The following is a 17,324-nucleotide window of genomic DNA, read 5'->3' as shown; positions in this document are numbered from 1 at the left end:
TTGTTTCTATATCATGTATTTCTGTTCTAGTGTTTATTATTTCCCTTCTTATGCTTGCTTTAGTCTTTACTTGGTGTTCTTTTCCTAGCTCCTTTAGGTATAGGGTTAGGTTGTATATTGTAGACTTTTCTTGCTTTCTGAAGTAGACCTGTATTACAATAAACTTCCTTCTTAAGACTGCCTTTACTGCATCTCAAAGTCGTGTTTTCATTTTCATTTGCTTCCATGTACTTTTTTATTTGTTTTTTAACTTCCTGGTTAACCCATACATTCTTTAGTAGAATGTTCTTTAACCTCTGTGTATTTGAGGGCTTTCCATATTTTTTCTTGTGGTTGACTTCAAGTTTCATATTGTTGTCATTTGAAAATATTCGTGGTATGATCTCAGTCTTTTTGTATTTGTTGAGGTCTGATTTGTGACCCACTATGTGATCTATTCTGGAGAATGTTCCATGTGCACTCAAGAAGAATGTGTATTCTGCTGCGTTAGGATGAAATATTCTGAATATATCTGTTAGGTCCATCCAGTCCAGTGTGTCATTCAAAGCCATTATTTCTTTGTTGATTTTCTGCTTAGATGCTCTGCAGTAAGTGTGGTATTAAAGTCCCCTACTCTTATTGTATTATTACCAATGAGTTCCTTTATGGTTGTTATTAATTAATATATTTAGGTGCTTTCAATTTGGGGGCATAAATGTTTATAATTGTTAGATCTTCTTGATGGATAGACCTCTTAATTATGATATAATGCCCTCCTACATCTCTTGTTATAGTCTTTGTTTTAAAATCTAATTTTTCTCATATAAGTATGGCTCCTCTGGCTTTCTTATGATGTCCATTATCATGGTAGATGGTTTTCCATCCCTTATTTCTAATCTGCAGGTCTCTTTAGCTCTAAAGTGAGTCTCTTGTAAGCAGCATGTAGATAGGTCTTGTTTGTTTGTTTGTTTCATAACCATTCTGACACCCTGTGTCTTTTGATTGGAGCATTTAGACCATTTACATTAGAGTGATTTTTTTTTTAATGTTTTAATTTGTTTCTGAGAGAGAGCGAGTGAGGGAGAGGGAGACAGAGTCCAAGCAGGGGAGGGGTAAAGAGAGACGGAGACATCTGAAGCAGGCTCCAGGCTCTGAGCTGTCAGCACAGAGCCTGACGTGGGGCTCGAACTCATGCAAGATCATGACCTGAGCCAAAGTCAGACACTTAATCAACTGAGCCACCCAGGCACTCCCAGAGTGATTATTGATAGACATGAATTTACTGCTTTTGTGTTACCTGTAGATTTGGTGCTTCTAGTGATGTTCCCTGGTCCTTTATAGTCTTTGTTGCTTTTGGTCTTTTTTTCCCCCCACTGAAAGAGTCCCCTATAATATTTTTTGCAGGTCAGGTTTTGTAGACATGAACTCCTTTTGTTTTTGTTTGGGAAAGTATTTATCTCTCCTTCTATTCTAAAAGACAGGCTTGGTGTATAAAAGATTCTTGGCTTTATATTTTTTCCCATTCAGTATGTTGACTGTATCCTGCCACTCCCTTCTGGCCTGCCAAGTTTCTGTGGAGAGGTCTGCTGCAAACCTGATCTATTTTCCCTTGTAGGTTAAAGACTTTTTTTTTCCCTTGCTGCTTTCAGGATTCTTTCCTTGTCTGTGTATTTTGTGAATTTGACTATAATATGTCTTGGTGATGGCTGGCTTTTGTTGAATTTAATGGCAAATCTGTGCTTCTTAGATTTTGATGTCTGTTTCCTTCCCCACATTAGGGAAATTTTCAGTTATCATTTGCTCAAATAAACTTTCTGCCCCTTTTGTCTTTCTTCATCTTCAGAGATGCCCATGACACGAATGTTATTACAATTTAAGGAGTTGATAAGTTCTGTATGTCTACATTTGTGATACAATATGTTTCTATCTCTGTTGTTTTCAACTTCATTGTTTTTCATAATTGTATCTTATCTGTCACTGATTCGTTCCTCTGCTTCATCTGTCCTCCCTGTCCTGACATCCATTCAGGTTTGTACCTTGGTTATAGCATTTTTAATTTGGGTCTAAGTTTTGAGTTCTTTTATTACTGCAGTAAGGGATTCTCTAGTGTCTTCTATGCTTTTTTTTAAAGCCCAGGTGGCATCCTCATAATTGTTGTTTTAATTCGAGTTCAGACATTTAACTTACATCTGTACTGAATAAATCCCTGGCCATGACTTCTTCCTCTTTCCTCTAGGATGAATTCCTCTGTCTTGGTATATTTTCAAGGTAAAAAAACAAAACTAAGCAAAAATGGAAGCTATATCCTAGGTGTGTTTTGGTCTGATTATTAAAAGAATCTGGATCATGTATATGTATATGTATGTGGATGTGGATATATGTATGTATTTATAATATAAAATAAAATAAATTTTAAAATAAAAAATTAAAAACTTGCTTTTTCTGTATCCCAAGGTGGGAGAAAACCAAAAAAGCTAGATCCTATTTCCCCTAGAGCTGAAACTTTGTAGTACTCTATGATCAGTAGACTTTGTGTGTGCAAAGGGTTTATGCTGGTCCTCTAGGGGTGGGACCTACTGCGCTGATTCTCAGGTGGAGATGTGCCTGCAGAGCACAGGTTAGGAGACTTGGTGTAAGCAGCTCCAGCTTCCACTTTGATGGCACTTACTAGCTCATTGAAGTTGGTCAGTGCTGATGGGTGTGGTGAAAATGGTGTTGTCCCACTTTCTCATCCTCAGAGCAGGGATCTTGCGCCTGCCACTCTTTAGGAAGCCCTCATAGAAGAGCAAACAATCACCTCTTTTCTGTCCCTGGCTTCTGCCAGATCCTTGCCTTCACCCTGCCTGCATCTGAGCTGTCTGCCTGCCAGGCAGCACATCATTCCTGTGTTCTATTTCAGGCACATGGCTAGGTTTCAAAACTCCAAATTTTATTAGAGATCCATTGTGTGGACCTGCACTGGTCCTCTGGGGGAGGATCTTACACTGTGGCCAGTGCCAGCTTCTCCCAGAAATTGGTTACACAATCGCCCAGCAGCTGGGAGTTCATGATAAAGCATAGCAGAAAGCCCGCACCAAGGCTTGCTGCTCTCAGCCAGAGTCCCTGTTCCTATTTAGTGAATGGGCAGTTCACTGGCATCCACTGGGTCTTTTGCCCCGGAGAGACCTTGCCACCTTTCCCAAATGCACTTTAAGCAGGGGAACTACTTCCCATGTGACCCCAGGGATACTTAGACCATGCTGCCTCTGCCAGGTCTCTGCCCTTCTTCCCCATGGGAGCACCACTAAACCTACCAGGCACAATCCTGGAGATGGTGCACACCTCCAGAACTTCAGACTTTGTGCTCCTCTGCTTATAAAAACTTGTGGTGTTCAGCTCCTTCCTCAGTCAGTGGTTTTGGGGAAGTTTTTCTTGTACAATTCCCCATATGCACTTTCAGTCTTTCTTTTTCGCCCCTCTCTTGGCAGCCAGGGCTCCCTCCCCATCACAGCACCCACAGCTCTTCTCTCCCCAGATCAACTGTCTGCAGCTCCTCCCCTCCACTATGTGGCTATTTTTTCACCTCTAATTGAGCATTTTTGCTCTCTCAGTTCTCAGATCGATTTCTTGGGTGTTCAAAATGATATATTTATCTAGCTGCATTTGAGCAATGAAGCAAGCTTAGGGTTTCCCTACTCCTCTGCCATCTAAACTCCTCCTCCTGCCTTATTTTCTTTATACATATGCATATACACATATAAGTATACAAAGATATTTATAGGTATATATGTAATTTTTTTACATAATTTCATTAGAGTAGAAGACTAATCTGCTTTAATAAAGACAACAAAAATACAATGATTTTGAGAACACGGAATTTTATTTCTTACAGTATTGCCCTGATGTTAACAGTAGAAGTATTCAGGGTAGATTTATTCCATGTTGTCTTTCCTTTTTTCTTTCCTTCTTTCTATTTTATTTTTATTTGGGTGTAGTTGACACTCAATGTTATATTAGTGTCTGGTGTAGATCTTAGTGATTTGACAAATTTATGCATTATGCTGTGTTCACCACACATGTAACTACTTACTGTCTGTCCTATTACATGGCTAATACAGTATCATTTGCTCTATTACATATGCTGTGCCTTTTATCCCTGTGACTTAGTCATTTCATAACTGGAAGTGTGTATCTTCTACTCCCCTTCATCTATTCACCCCTTTCCCCCTGTTAACTATGAGTTTGTTCTGTGTATTTATAGGCCTGATTCTTTTTATTTTTTTTCTGATTCCAGTTTATGAGTGGAATCAAATGCCATTTGGTTTTTCAGCGACCCATCTTTCTCTGTCATCCTGTAGTATATGCCCTCTCCTTCAGGCTCAGAGCTGTGTTAGAGTGTTCCAGTCTGCTGAAGAGGAATAAAGTGAATGGACCTTCAAACACTCAGCATGCATTCATATTCTATTGATTAGAATTCAGTCAGGCTATTTCTAGCTATAAGAGGGACTTATAGGACTAGGAAATTCAGTTCCTAACTAAGGAATAATGTGACTTTCTAAGGCTCTATTACTGTACACTGTCCAGTGGAAGTTTTCCCTGTGTCCTCTATTACATGCCCATGTCAGGTGAACCTAGAGGCTTGATCAGAGTAAGGTTCAACCGAAATCCGTAATTTGTATTGAGTTCTATAATTGGGAACTATAGTTCTATAGTTGGTGTTCAGTTCTTTCACCAAGATGAACATAATGTCTTGATTGTCTTTCTTTTTCTTATATTGATGTATTAGCTGTTAATTAATGGATACCTATACCCATGAATTAATGGATAGGGGTATACTCCAATTTTATAATTCATTTTCATTTACTGTTTGTGTATATTTATAAAGAGATGCTTTCCCTCATCTACTATTTGGTTACTGAATGGCAGGATAAATTTGTTTTTTGCCACTTTTAAAAATAATGAATTTGTTCTCTAATATCCTGCAAAGACATCCAACTAGTTTTTTTTAATGTGTATTTTTTTAAATTTTTAATGTTTTATTTATTTTTGAGAGAGAAAGAGGCAGAGCATGAGCAGGGGAGGGACAGAGAGAGAGGGAGACACAGAACCCAAAACAATATCCAGGCTCCAAGCTGTCAGCATAGAACCCAATGCAGGGCTTGAACCCACGAACTGAGAGATTATGACCTGAGCTGAAGTCAGACGGTTAACTGACTAAGCTACCCAGGCATCCGTTAAATGTGTATTATTGAAAACTCATGGATTTAAATACTTTTGATGGGTTTCAGTCATTGCAAATATTCTTTTTTGAAGCTCATATTATGCCATATTTTGGTCAGTAGGAGTCTCTTAAAAAGTTTGCTATCAAATTCTTTTGACATGAGCCTAGTTGAATTTGATAGCTATCCTGCTACTTTGTATGGCAATCTTTTTACCCTTATGATCAGTCATTTCACTGGAAGTCCTTGTTACTTTTAAGAAATGGTATATTAGCATACTTAACGTGGCAGGGGAGATACCATGATCAGGAAGGTGGTTTTCCCAGGGCGAGGCTTATCCATTGCACTCGGGATGTGCTGACCCCTGCGATTTCCCCAAATGTGGGAAACTCGACTGCATAATTTGTGGTAGTGGGGGACTGCATTCACGCTTTCCCCTGATTAAAAAAAAAAAAAGAAATGGTATATTAGGGTTGCTAATTACTATTGAGTAGGTCATTGTGAACAGAATTAGGAAATAAATAAAATGTATGTGATCTGTATATGAACTGTGTATTTGCACTCATATATACTTATGTGTGTGTGCATAGGTTTTATTTTTTTCTTTAAATATGATGGGCTCATGAATTCTTAAAATTTAAATTTAGGACTATAGGCATTTTATTTAACCTCTTCTGTATTTTAACTGTATCTCTTTTCTTCCATACCAAAAATTCAGAGAATTGAAGACACAGAGAATGATACAATTATAATATCCATAATCTCCTTTACTTCATCCCACATTACACACAAACTGGTTTAGAATGACATTACCACTACTCCTACTACCAATGTAATTGCTGAGAACAGTTTAAAATTTTGTTCATAAGTTTTCCCCATTCTTTCTGCCTTTTTCAATAGTAATACTGTGAAAAATCTGAGGCACAGCCATGATATACTATTTTCTTTAGCCTTTAACTAACAGTTTAGTCTTAGTTCTGTAAGTTTGTAATTGTTAATACTAGTCCTTATGTCTATGTCTTTCTAGTCATTTTAGTTTTCTAAGGCTTGTTTTTTTTATTACCTCTTAAGTTTTTATTTTGTTAAATTTTTGAACTTTTTTCTTTTAATCTTATTTAAAATTAATTCCATTATAATTAGCATCCAGTGTTATATTATTTTCAGGTATACAATATACTGATTTAGCAGTCTATACATTACTCAGTGCTCATTATGTTAAGTGTACTTTCAAGCCCCGTCACTTGTTTCACCCATCGCCCCACCCACTCCCCTCTGGTAACCACCAGTTTTCTGTATTTAAGAGTCTGGTTTTTTGTTTGTCTCTTTATTCCTTTATTCATTTGTTTTGGTTCTTAAATTCCACATATGAGTGACATTATAAGATATTTTCCTTTCTCTGACTGCCTTATTTTGCTTGGCATTATACCTTGTAGATCTAGCCATGTTGTTTCAAATGGCAAGATTTCATTTTTCATATGGGTAATATTACACACACGCACACACCACATCATCTCTATCATTTCAACTGTTGATGGGCACTTGGGTTGCTTCCATAATTTGGATATTGTAAATAATGCTGCAGTAAACATAGGGGTGCATATATCTTTTTGAATTAGTGTTTTTATATTCTTTGGGTTAATACATAAAGTAGTACACTTACTGGATCAAAGGTAATTTATTTTTAATTTTTTGAGGACCTTCCATACTGTTATCCACAATGTCTGCACCAGTTTGCATTCCCACCAATAGTACATGAGCATTCCTTTTCCTCTGTATCCTCTCCAATACTTATTTCTTGTATTTTTTATTTTAGCTATTCTGATAGGTGTGAGTTGGTATCTCACTGTGGTTTTGATTTGCATTCCCCTGATGATACATGATGTTGAGCATCTTTTCATGTACCTGTTGGACATTTGTATGTCATCTTTGAAGAAATGTTTGTTAATGTCTTCTGCCAAGTTTTAATTGGATTTGTTTTTGGGGTGTTGACTTGTGTAAGTTCCTTATCTGTTTTGGATACTAACCCTTTATCGGATATGGCCCATTCTGTAAGGTTGCCTTTAATTTTGTTGATTGTTTCCCTTGCTGTGCAAAAGCTTTATATTTTGATAAAGTCCTGGTAGTTTATTTTTGTTTGTGTTTCCCTTGTATGGGGAGACATATCTAGAAAAATGTTGCTACAGACAATGTCAAAGAAATTGCTGTGTATGTTCTCTTCTAGGATTATCATGGTTTCAGGTCTCACATTTAGTTCTTTAATCCATTTTGAGTTTATTTTTGTTTATAGTGGAAGTAAGTGGTCTGGTTTTGTTCTTTTGCATATAGCTGTACTCTTTTCCCAGAGCCATTTGTTGAGGAGACTGTCTTTTTCCCATTGCATATTCTTGCCTCTTTTGTGGAAAATAATTGCCCATATAGTTGTGGGGTTATTTTTGGGGTCTCTATTCTTACCCATTGATCTATGTGTCTATTTTTGTGCCATACTATGCGGTTTTAATTTCTACAGCTTGGTAGTTTATCTTGAAATCTGGGGTTATGAAACCTCCAGTTTTGTTCTCTTTCAAGTTTCTTTGGCTATTTGGGGCCTTTTGTGATCCCGTACACATTTTAGGATTATTCATTCTAGTACTGTGAAAAATGTTGTTGATACTTTGATAGGGATTACATTAAGTCTGTAAATTGCTTTGGTTTGGATGGCCATTTCAACAATATTTTTTCTCCCAATCCATTAGCATGGAATGTTTTTCCCTTTGTTTGTGTCGTCTTCAGTTTCTTCCATCAATGTTTATAGTTTTCAGGATACAGGTCTTTTACCTCCTTGGTAAAGTTTATTCCTAGATATTTTGTTATTTATGGTGCAATTATAAATGGAATTGTTTTCATAATTTCTCTTTCTTCTACTGTATTTTTAGTGTATAGAAATGCAACTGATTTCTGTGTATTGATTTGGTGTTCTGTGACCTTAATCAATTCATTTATTATTTCTAGGAGTTTTTTGATGGTGTCTTTAGGATTTTCTATAGAATACCATGTCACCTGCAAGTAGTGAATATTTTGCTTAATTCTGTACCAATTTGGATGCCTTTTATTTCTTTTCCTTGTCTAATTGCTGTGGCTAAGATTTCTAGGACTATGTTGAGTAAAACTGGTAATAGTGGACATCCTTGTCTTGTTCCTGATCTAAGGGGAAAAGCACTTAGTTTTTACCATCGAGTATGATGTTAGCTGTGAGTTTTTCATAGATGACCTTTATTATGTTGAAGTATGTATCTTGTAAATCTCTTATGTTGACAGTTCTTGTGACTGGATATTACACTTTATCAAATACTTTTTCTGCATCTGTTGAAATGATCATGTGATTTTTATCCTTTCTCTTGTTGATTTAATATATCATATTGATAGATTTGTGAATATTGAAATACCCTTGTGTCCCAGGAATAAATCCCACTTGATCATGGTGAATAATTTTTTTTAATGTATTGGTGGATTCGGTTTGCTTATATTTTGTTGAGAATATTTGCATGTATGATCATTAGAGATACTGGCCTGTCATTCTCTTTGTTTTTAGTGTTGCCATCTGGTTTTGATATGGTGATAATGCTGGCCTCATAAAATGAAACTGAAATGTTACTCTTCTATTGTTTAAATAGTTTGAGAAGAATAGATATTAAGTCTTCTTTGAATGTTTGATAGAATTCATCTGTCAAGCCATCTGGTCCTAAACTTTTGTTTGTTGGGAGTTTTTTATTAGTAATTCACTTTCATTGCTGGTGATCAGTCTTTTCAAATTTTCTATTTCTTCCTGATTGAGTTTTGGTAGGTTATATATTTCTAGGAATTTACCCATTTCTTCATTGTTGCCTAGTTAGTTTGCATATACTTTTTCATATTACTCTCTTATAATTGTATTTCTGTGGTGTTGATTGTTATTTCTCTCTTTAATTCTTGATTTTGTTTATTTGAGTCCTCTCTTTATTTTGATGAGTCTGGGTAGAAGTTTATCATTTTTTTTTCTTTTTCTTTTTTTCAAAAAACAATCTCCTGGTTTCATCGATCTGTTCTATGGTTTTTTTAGTTTCTAATTTATTTATTTATGTTCTGATCTTTTATCATTTCCTTCCTTCTACTGGTTTTGGGTTTTTTTTCTTACTTACTTACTTTATTTATTTTTAGCTCCTTTAGATATAAAGTTCAGTTGTTTATTTGAGATTTTTCTTGCTTCTTGAGTAGGCCTGTATTAGTATAAACTTCCTCTTAGTGCCACGTTTGCTGCATCCCTATGATTTTCAACTGTCGTGTTTTTATTTTCATTTGTATCCATGTTTTATTGATTTCCTCCTTGCTTTCTTGATTGACCCATTCATTGCTTAATAGCATGTTATTTAACCTCCATGTATTTATGTTCTTTCCAGAACTTTTCTTCTGGTTAATTTCTAGTTTCATAGCATTGTGGTGAGAAAAGATGGATGATAGGACTTCCTTTTTTTGAATTTGTTAACACTTGTTTTTTGGCCTTGTATGATCTATTAAGAATATTCCATGTATACTGGAAAAGAAATTGTGTTCTGTTTTAGGATGGAATGTTCTGAATATATCTGTTAGATCCATCTGGTCCAGTGTGTCATTCAAACCCAGTTTTCTTGTCGATTTTCTGTTTGGATGAACTGTTCATTGATGTAAGTGGTGTTTTAAAGCCCCCTACTATTACTGAATTACTACTGATTACTGCCTTCATGTTTGTTAATAGTAGCTTTATGTATTTGAGTGCTTTCCTATTGGGTGCATAAATATTTACAATTGTTATATATTCTTGTTGGATGTTTCCTTTATGATCATATAGCATCCTTCTTTGTCTCTTCTTACAGTCTTTGTTTTAAAGTTTATTTCGTCCCGGAAAAGTTTTGCTACCCTGGCTTTCTTTTCATGCCATTTGCATGATGAACACTTTTCCATACTTTCACTTTAAATCTTCTTGTGTCTTCAGGTCTGAAATGAGTCTCTTACAGGCAGCATATGGATTGGTCTTGCTTTTTATTCATTCCGTCCCCCTATGTATTTTGATTGAACTGGTATTTCCATTTACATTCACAGTAATTATTGGTAGGCATGTACTTTTATTAGCATTTTTTTTACTAGCTTTATGGTTGTCTTTGCAGTTTTTCTCTGTTCCTTTCTTTTGCTCTCTTCTCTCACAGTGCTCTGCTTCCTTTAGTAATGTATTTGGAATTCTTTCTCTTTATTTTTCCTCTTGCTCTCTTCTCGCACAGTGTCCTGTCTTTAGTAATGTACTTGGATTTCTTTCTCTTTATTTTTTGTGTATCTATTAACAGTTTTTGATTTGTGGTTACCATTAGGTTTATGTATAATATATTATGCATATAGCCATCTATAAAGTTTGAACCCATTCTCAAATCACTTAATTTTTACTTCTCTCCCCACCACATTTTAAATGTATGGTGTCATACTTTATATCTTTTTATTTTGTGAATCCCTTGACTGATTTTTATAGATGTACTTAATTTTACTGCTTTTGTGCTACCTACTTTTCTTATTCCTGCTTATGGTCTTTCCTTTCCATCAAAGAATGTCCTTTAACATTTCTTATAGGCTGGCTTAATGGTGATGAATTTCTTTAACTTCTGTTTGGGAAACTCTTTGCCTCTTCTTGCTGCATAGAGTATTCTTTTTTTTTTTTTTTAATTTTTTTAACGTTTATTTATTTTTGAGACAGAGCATGAATGGGGGAGGGTCAGAGAGAGGGAGACACAGAATCTGAAACAGGCTCCAGGCTCTGAGCTGTCAGCACAGAGCCCGACGCAGGGCTCGAGCTCATGGACCGCAAGATCATGACCTGAGCTGAAGTTGGCCACTTAACCGACTGAGCCACCCAGGCGCCCCTGCATAGAGTATTCTTGGTTGCCGGTTTTTTCTTTCAGCACTTTGAATATATCATGCCACTCCCTCTGGCCTGCAAAGTTTCTGCTGAAATATTAGCTGATGGCATTATGGGGTTTCCCTTGTATGTAACTGTTTTCTTTTGCTGCTTTTAAAATTCTCTTTATTGACCCAGCAATAGCACTGCTAGGAATTTACCCAAGGGATACAGGGGTGCTGATTCATAGGGTACTTGTAGCCCAGTATTTATAGCAGCACTTTCAACAATAGCCAAATTATGGAAAGAATCTAAATGCCCATCAACTGATGAATGGATAAAGAAGTTGTGGTTTATATATACAATGGAATACTACTTGGCAATGAGAAAGAATGAAATATGGCCTTTTGTAGCAACATGGATGGAACTGCAGAGTGTTATGCTAAGTGAAATCAGTCAGGCAGAGAAAGACAGATACCATATGTTTTCATTCTTATGTGGATCCTGAGAAACTTAACAGAAGACCATGGGGGAGGGGAAGGGGGAAAAAAAGTTACAGAGAGGGAAGGAGGCAAACCATAAAAGACGCTTAAAAACTGAGAATAAACTGAGGGTTGATGGGGAGTGGGAGGGAGGGAAAGTGGGTGATGGGCATTGAGGAAGGCACCTGTTGGGATGCGCACTAGGTGTTGTATGGAAACCAATTTGACAATAAATTTCATATTAAAAAATAATTTTAAAAAATCTCTTTATCACTACATTTTGCCATTTGAATTACCCTCTGTTTTTGTTTGGACCTCCTTGGATTGAGTTTGTTGTGGGATCTCTGTGCCCCCTGGATCTGGATTTCTGTTTCCTTCCCCAGATTCAAGAAGTTTCCAGCTATTGTTTCTCCAAATAAATTTTCTGTTCCCTAGTCTCTTCCCTTTCTGGGACCCCTGTAATGCAGATGTTTTTGTGCTTGATGGTGTCCTGAGTTCCTTTTATTATTCTCAGTTTTTGTCTTTTTCTTTCTCCTGTTCAGCTTGATTGCTTTCCATTACTCTATCATCCAGGTTTTTCATCCATTCTTTTAGTCTACTATTTATTAGCTCTAGTGTATTTTTAATTTTAACTACTAAGTTTTCCATCTGTGACTGGTTTCTTTTTATGTTTTCTGTATCTTTGTTGAGGGTGTTGCTGAGATCCTCACTCTTTTTTTTTTTTTTTCAAGTCTGGTGAGTGTCTTTATGACTATTACTTTAAATTTCTATCAGGCATATTACGTATGTCCATTCATTTAGTCTTCTTGCTCTGATTTGTCCTGTTCTTTCATTTGAGACGTATTCCTCTGTCTCCTTATTTTGTTTGATTCTCTGTGTTTCTTTGTGTGTTTTAGGAAAGTCAGCTACAGTTCCTGATCTTACTTATGATGAAGAGGTGCTATAGTGCCCTGTATTGCAGTGTCCCCTGTTCACCTGAATCTGGCGCTTCATGGGTATCTCCTGTGTGCACTGCATGTGCTTTACTATTGTGTCTGAGCTGGGTTTGCCTTAAGCATAGTAGTCTGCAAAGTCTCTGTTTTTTGTGGTCAGCGTTTCGTCTCTGAGTTGTTAGTAGGCCAGTGTGGGTCTGCCTAAGCTTGAGTTGGCTTACACCATGCATTTGTCGGAGCCACCATAGCACCACACTGCAGGGCACTTGCCCTGTGTTGTCTCCTGGGAAGCTTTGGTTGGTGGGTAGGGCCTGCAGTCAGACCAGATGTCTGCTCCAACCCACTGCTGGGGCTGCCACCTTACTGGTTTGTGTGTTTTTCTGCCCCTCTCCCCAGGGTCAGAGTCACTTTGGTATGATGCTGACCTCTTTCAGGGCCACTTACACACTGTCACACCTGTGGTGCTACTTTGGTTGGACTCTCGTCAAGGGTGTGTTGGAGGGTGTGGGTCCATAGGAGAACATGGAGGCAGCACATGCTGTTAGCAAGCTACGTGGAGAGTGTTTGGGCTGTGCTGTTTCCCATGTATCCCTGTATCTTGGTGAGGGGAGGGGAGGGAAATGGCACTGCCAGCTCTTTTGTTCTTGAAGAAGTCTTCCTAAGATGCCTGCCCCTCTAGCACATGCTCTGAGACTAGTAAACAAGCCTCACTTTCATAAACCCCAGGTGTGTTTCAAACTGCCACTTCTGTGCTATATTGCAGTGAGGGCCATGTGGCTCTTGACCATGTCTCCACCCTTCCTACCCTCTTCTCTACATTAGGTTTGGAGAGCTGCCAGTCTTCTGGGTGGTTTCTGGGTTATTTATGCACATGTGTTTGTTATTTAGGTGTACCTATGTGAGGAGGTGAGCCTAAGATCCTCCTATTCTTCCATCTTTCCTTGGGATCCTCAGAGGCTTGTTCTTTAGTTGATTCCACAGGAGGATCTTATGAATATAATATTCTCTGAGTTTTTTTAATGTTGATAACATTTATCTGTGACTTAATTCCTGAAAGTTGGTTTTACTAGATATAAAATCTTTAGCTCATATTTCTTTCTTTGAAAATACTAAATATATTGCTTCATTTTCTTCTGCCATAAAATGTTGCTGTCAAGAAGGCTGCTGGTAATCTGATTTTTCCCTTGTAACTCACTTGTTTTTTCCCCTATATGTTCAAGTAATTTTTCCTTTTTCTTCTAAGCCCAAAAGTTGTAATAGGATGTATCTTGGCTTTAGCTACTCTGGGTCAGTATTTTTGGGCATGCGGTGTACCCTTTTAGTATTTAATTATATTCTCTTCAGGAGAGTTTTCTTGAGTTATAGTTTTTATTATTTGATCTCTTCCCTTGCTTTGGTTTTCTTTTTTAACAGACTTTTATTTATATCTTTGCCCATCTTTCATATTTCCACTTACTCTCAACTCCTTTTTCTTTATATCTTTGGATATAAACATTTTTCTCCTTTCATCTTTTATTTGTCTAAGGCATTATTTGTTGTTTGTTCTTTCTTCTGTGTCTTCTATTTTATTAACATTTTTAAGTGTTAGTTTTTCATTTTCAATCTTCTTTGAATCTCATGACCTAAATTCTAAATTATTAAGATGGTGAGTTGTGTTGTTTTCTCATGCCTTATACCCCTTGAAAAATTTGTTTTAGCTTGTTTTGAAATGGAGAGTAAAATTTGGATTTAGCCTGTGCATGTTTTTTGGTGTATTTTCATTGTTTGTATTGTTGCTTAATTTTAGCTATTTTTTAAAAATAATTTTGGCTATTGGCCTTGATACTTTTAGGGTGGAATTGGTTTTATAAGACTTTTAGATTCAGTTGTGAATTTGGCATAGGTATTCAAATTTCCTGGAGCTCCTTTTCTGTTATTTTTGTATAAAATAGAGTAACTTGATTTCTGAAATTTCTTTATTCTCTTTCCTTGCTCTTCTTTTGTCTACGCTTTTTCCCCCTTTATCTTTATTATCTCTAGTTGGCACATTTAAATTCCTTTTGCAGCAGTTTTCCCATGGCTCAGTTTTGAGAGTTCATTGGGACTAGCCTTCACCAAAGTATTAAGTCCTTAATGCAGCTGTTTCTTTCACTGCCTTCGGAGTGGGCAAACTTCTCTCCATTTTAGATCCTCTTCTCAAATTGGCCTATTGAATTCTCCAATGGAAAATGGTTCCTTTTCTAGAATTCTGTTGTGGAGTTCATTATTCACTATTTGTTTCCCTTGATTTCTCCTTCAAAGACACTGAAACTCTGCTGATGCGTTGGTAATTTGACCTCACCTACTTGGTGTGGGGTTTAGGGGGATACATTGTCACCTTGTTTTGTTGTAAATATTTTCTGTGGGTTTTGCTATTGGTATGTAATTGCTTTTTCTGTTTTATATGGTAATTTAGAGAGAAGCTAAATTTTTTACTGTTTATTTTTGAGAGAGGTAGACAGAGCATGAGGGGGCAGGGGCAGAGACAGAGGAAGACACAGAATCTGAAGCAAGCTCCAGGCTCTGAGCTGTCAGTACAGAACCCAGTGTGTGGCTCAAACTCACCAACTGTGAGATCATGACCTCAGCCAAAATTGGACTTTTAACCGATTGAGCCTCCCAGATGCCCCTAGAGAGAATCTAAAATTTTGCTGCCACTGCCTTCATCTACTTCCAATTTTCTGTTTATAAGGATTTTAATGACTAATATTTCCTCATGGAAATATGCCATAATTTCATCAGCCACTCCTTAGTGTTGAAAAACCTTTACATATACCTTCTATCTTCAGAAGCCATCTCAGTACCTTCCTGTATAAAGTCTCCATAGTTTTAATGGAAAAATGACTATTAATTATCCTCTGTCACGTCCCACAGTGTGTTTCTTTTATCGCCCAAAATTGATTTGTTTCTTATAGAAGCTAAAATATAATGCAAATCACTAGACAGAAACGTATAAAAACTTGAAATCTGTTTATAGAAAGCTGGACAAAAGACACATTTTAAGTCACAGAGGACAAAATATAAATGGTCTAACATACTAACACCAGTGTTTCAGCCAACAAATTGATAGATTTACAAACAAAATAGAAACACTAGGTAGTGGCAGATCACTTGTGGGCATGTAAATTAATTCCCAGTTTGGTTGTTCAATTTGGGAATACTTATAAAAATCCTTAAAAATATGTGTATTCTGTGATATAGGAATTTCAGTTTTATGATTTGATCAAAGGGAAAATAGATTATGTGTTTAAAATCTTAACTGTAGGAATATTTGTTGCACTGGCATTTATAATATTGATAATAAAAGTTATCTAGATATCTAACAATAAAATAGTAAAATTAGGTATATTCATGAAATGGAATAACTGATAGCCACTAGATTATGTTGTAGAATATTATTTAATAGAATGTATTTGAAATTTTAAATTTAAAAAATTTATAAAATATTATAAATGGCATAGCCCACATGTAAAAACACACAAAGAATATAAGATATATTCATATAATTATTTTTAGGTGTTAGTATTTTATGAGATTTTTTATTTCTTAATTTTTATTTATATATTCTATAATTGACACATACTGATTTTGTATTAGGATAGAACTTACTTTTGGGCACCTTAATCAACTGTAAGTTGATTAAGCATCTGGCTCTTGACTTTAGCTCAGGTCATGATCTCGCGGTTTGTGGGTTAGAACCTCACGTCAGGCTCTGCACTGGCAGTGTGGAGCCCGCTTAGGAGTCTCTCTTTCTGCCCCTCCCCCATTGGTGTGCTCTGTCTCTCTCTCTCTTTCTCTCAAAATAAATTTAAAAAAAAGTTTTTTTAAAAAGATAAAACTTACTAAGTCAAATAAAAATATATTCTCATTTGTTTTTAGTTTTGAGATTTTTGAAAATGTTAACATTAACATGAATGCATAATTCATGTGTGTAGATGTATTGTTCTTTAAGAAGATAGGATTTTTGATAGTTCTAGATAAAGTCCAAGATTTTCTGTATAGTGTCTACCTTTGTGTATAGTGATCTTTAGTGGATTCTATTAGATATGTAAATGACATTTACATGTAACTTAAAATAGTATATTGGACCTTCCATAAAGTAGAAGGTGTCATTTGGAATATTCTTTTTTCTTGGTGCAGAAATAGAAATTAACATGTCAGACTCAGTCTATATCGGCAGTGTCGGGGGAGGGGAATAGCTTGGTCTTGTGAAGTCAGCTAGTTTGACCTTGAGCTTTGTGGCTGTGGACATAATACCAAACCTCTCTGAACCATTATTAAGTATCTTGTAAAATGTAAACATATGGCCACCTGTTTTATGGTATTGTGATGATTATAGGAAATAATGTGTTCAGGTTAGCCCTTTGCTGATCATGTATTAATTAAGCATTCAAAAATGGTAACATGGATAATGATTTCACATATGACTTGCTTTATACCATGTATCCTTAGAAGATATGGTAAGAGGATTATCTTTATTTATATTATTGCTTTTGTTTGATTTGAGACCTGGGTATTTTTTTCTAGTTGCATTTGAAATGGGAAACATTCTGGGAAGAGTAACTGTATGTGGGGAACATAAGCATTTTGTTGTGGACTATTATTTTGGAAATGCTTATGATGGAAATACTTTATCTAAGTGGAAATTTGTAGTAGACAGTTTGATATAGGAGTGAAGTTCAGAGGAGAGGTCAGAGCTAGAGCTAAAAATTTGGGAATTGCCTGTGTATAAATAATATTTCAAGTCACTGCACTTGATGAATGAGTTTGGATAGAGAAGTATATAGCTCTGGGATGTTCCAACATTTGCTCATGCAGAGCAAAAGAATCCAACAAAGAAGAC

At 36.2% G+C, this 17,324-nt stretch overlaps 1 protein-coding gene and 1 non-coding gene across 4 annotated transcripts in view; both read left to right on the top strand.

The window, feature by feature from the left end:
* SCAPER (S-phase cyclin A associated protein in the ER) overlaps window positions 1-17,324 on the top strand; it is a 504,168-nt gene that overhangs the window by 195,419 nt on the left and 291,425 nt on the right. The gene's annotated exons all lie outside the window — the stretch shown is intronic.
* LOC109262642 (U1 spliceosomal RNA) lies at window positions 5,453-5,617 on the top strand. Its single transcript, XR_002077853.2, has one exon. It is a non-coding gene; the product is annotated as a U1 spliceosomal RNA (small nuclear RNA).

The sequence above is a fragment of the Panthera pardus genome, unplaced genomic scaffold (genome assembly GCF_024362965.1).
Source record: "Panthera pardus isolate Hobbes unplaced genomic scaffold, ASM2436296v1 HiC_scaffold_24, whole genome shotgun sequence".
Classification (NCBI taxonomy): domain Eukaryota; kingdom Metazoa; phylum Chordata; class Mammalia; order Carnivora; family Felidae; genus Panthera; species Panthera pardus.
The sequence above is the reverse complement of the archived record's forward strand: the minus strand, read 5'-3'. Positions and strand labels throughout refer to the sequence as shown.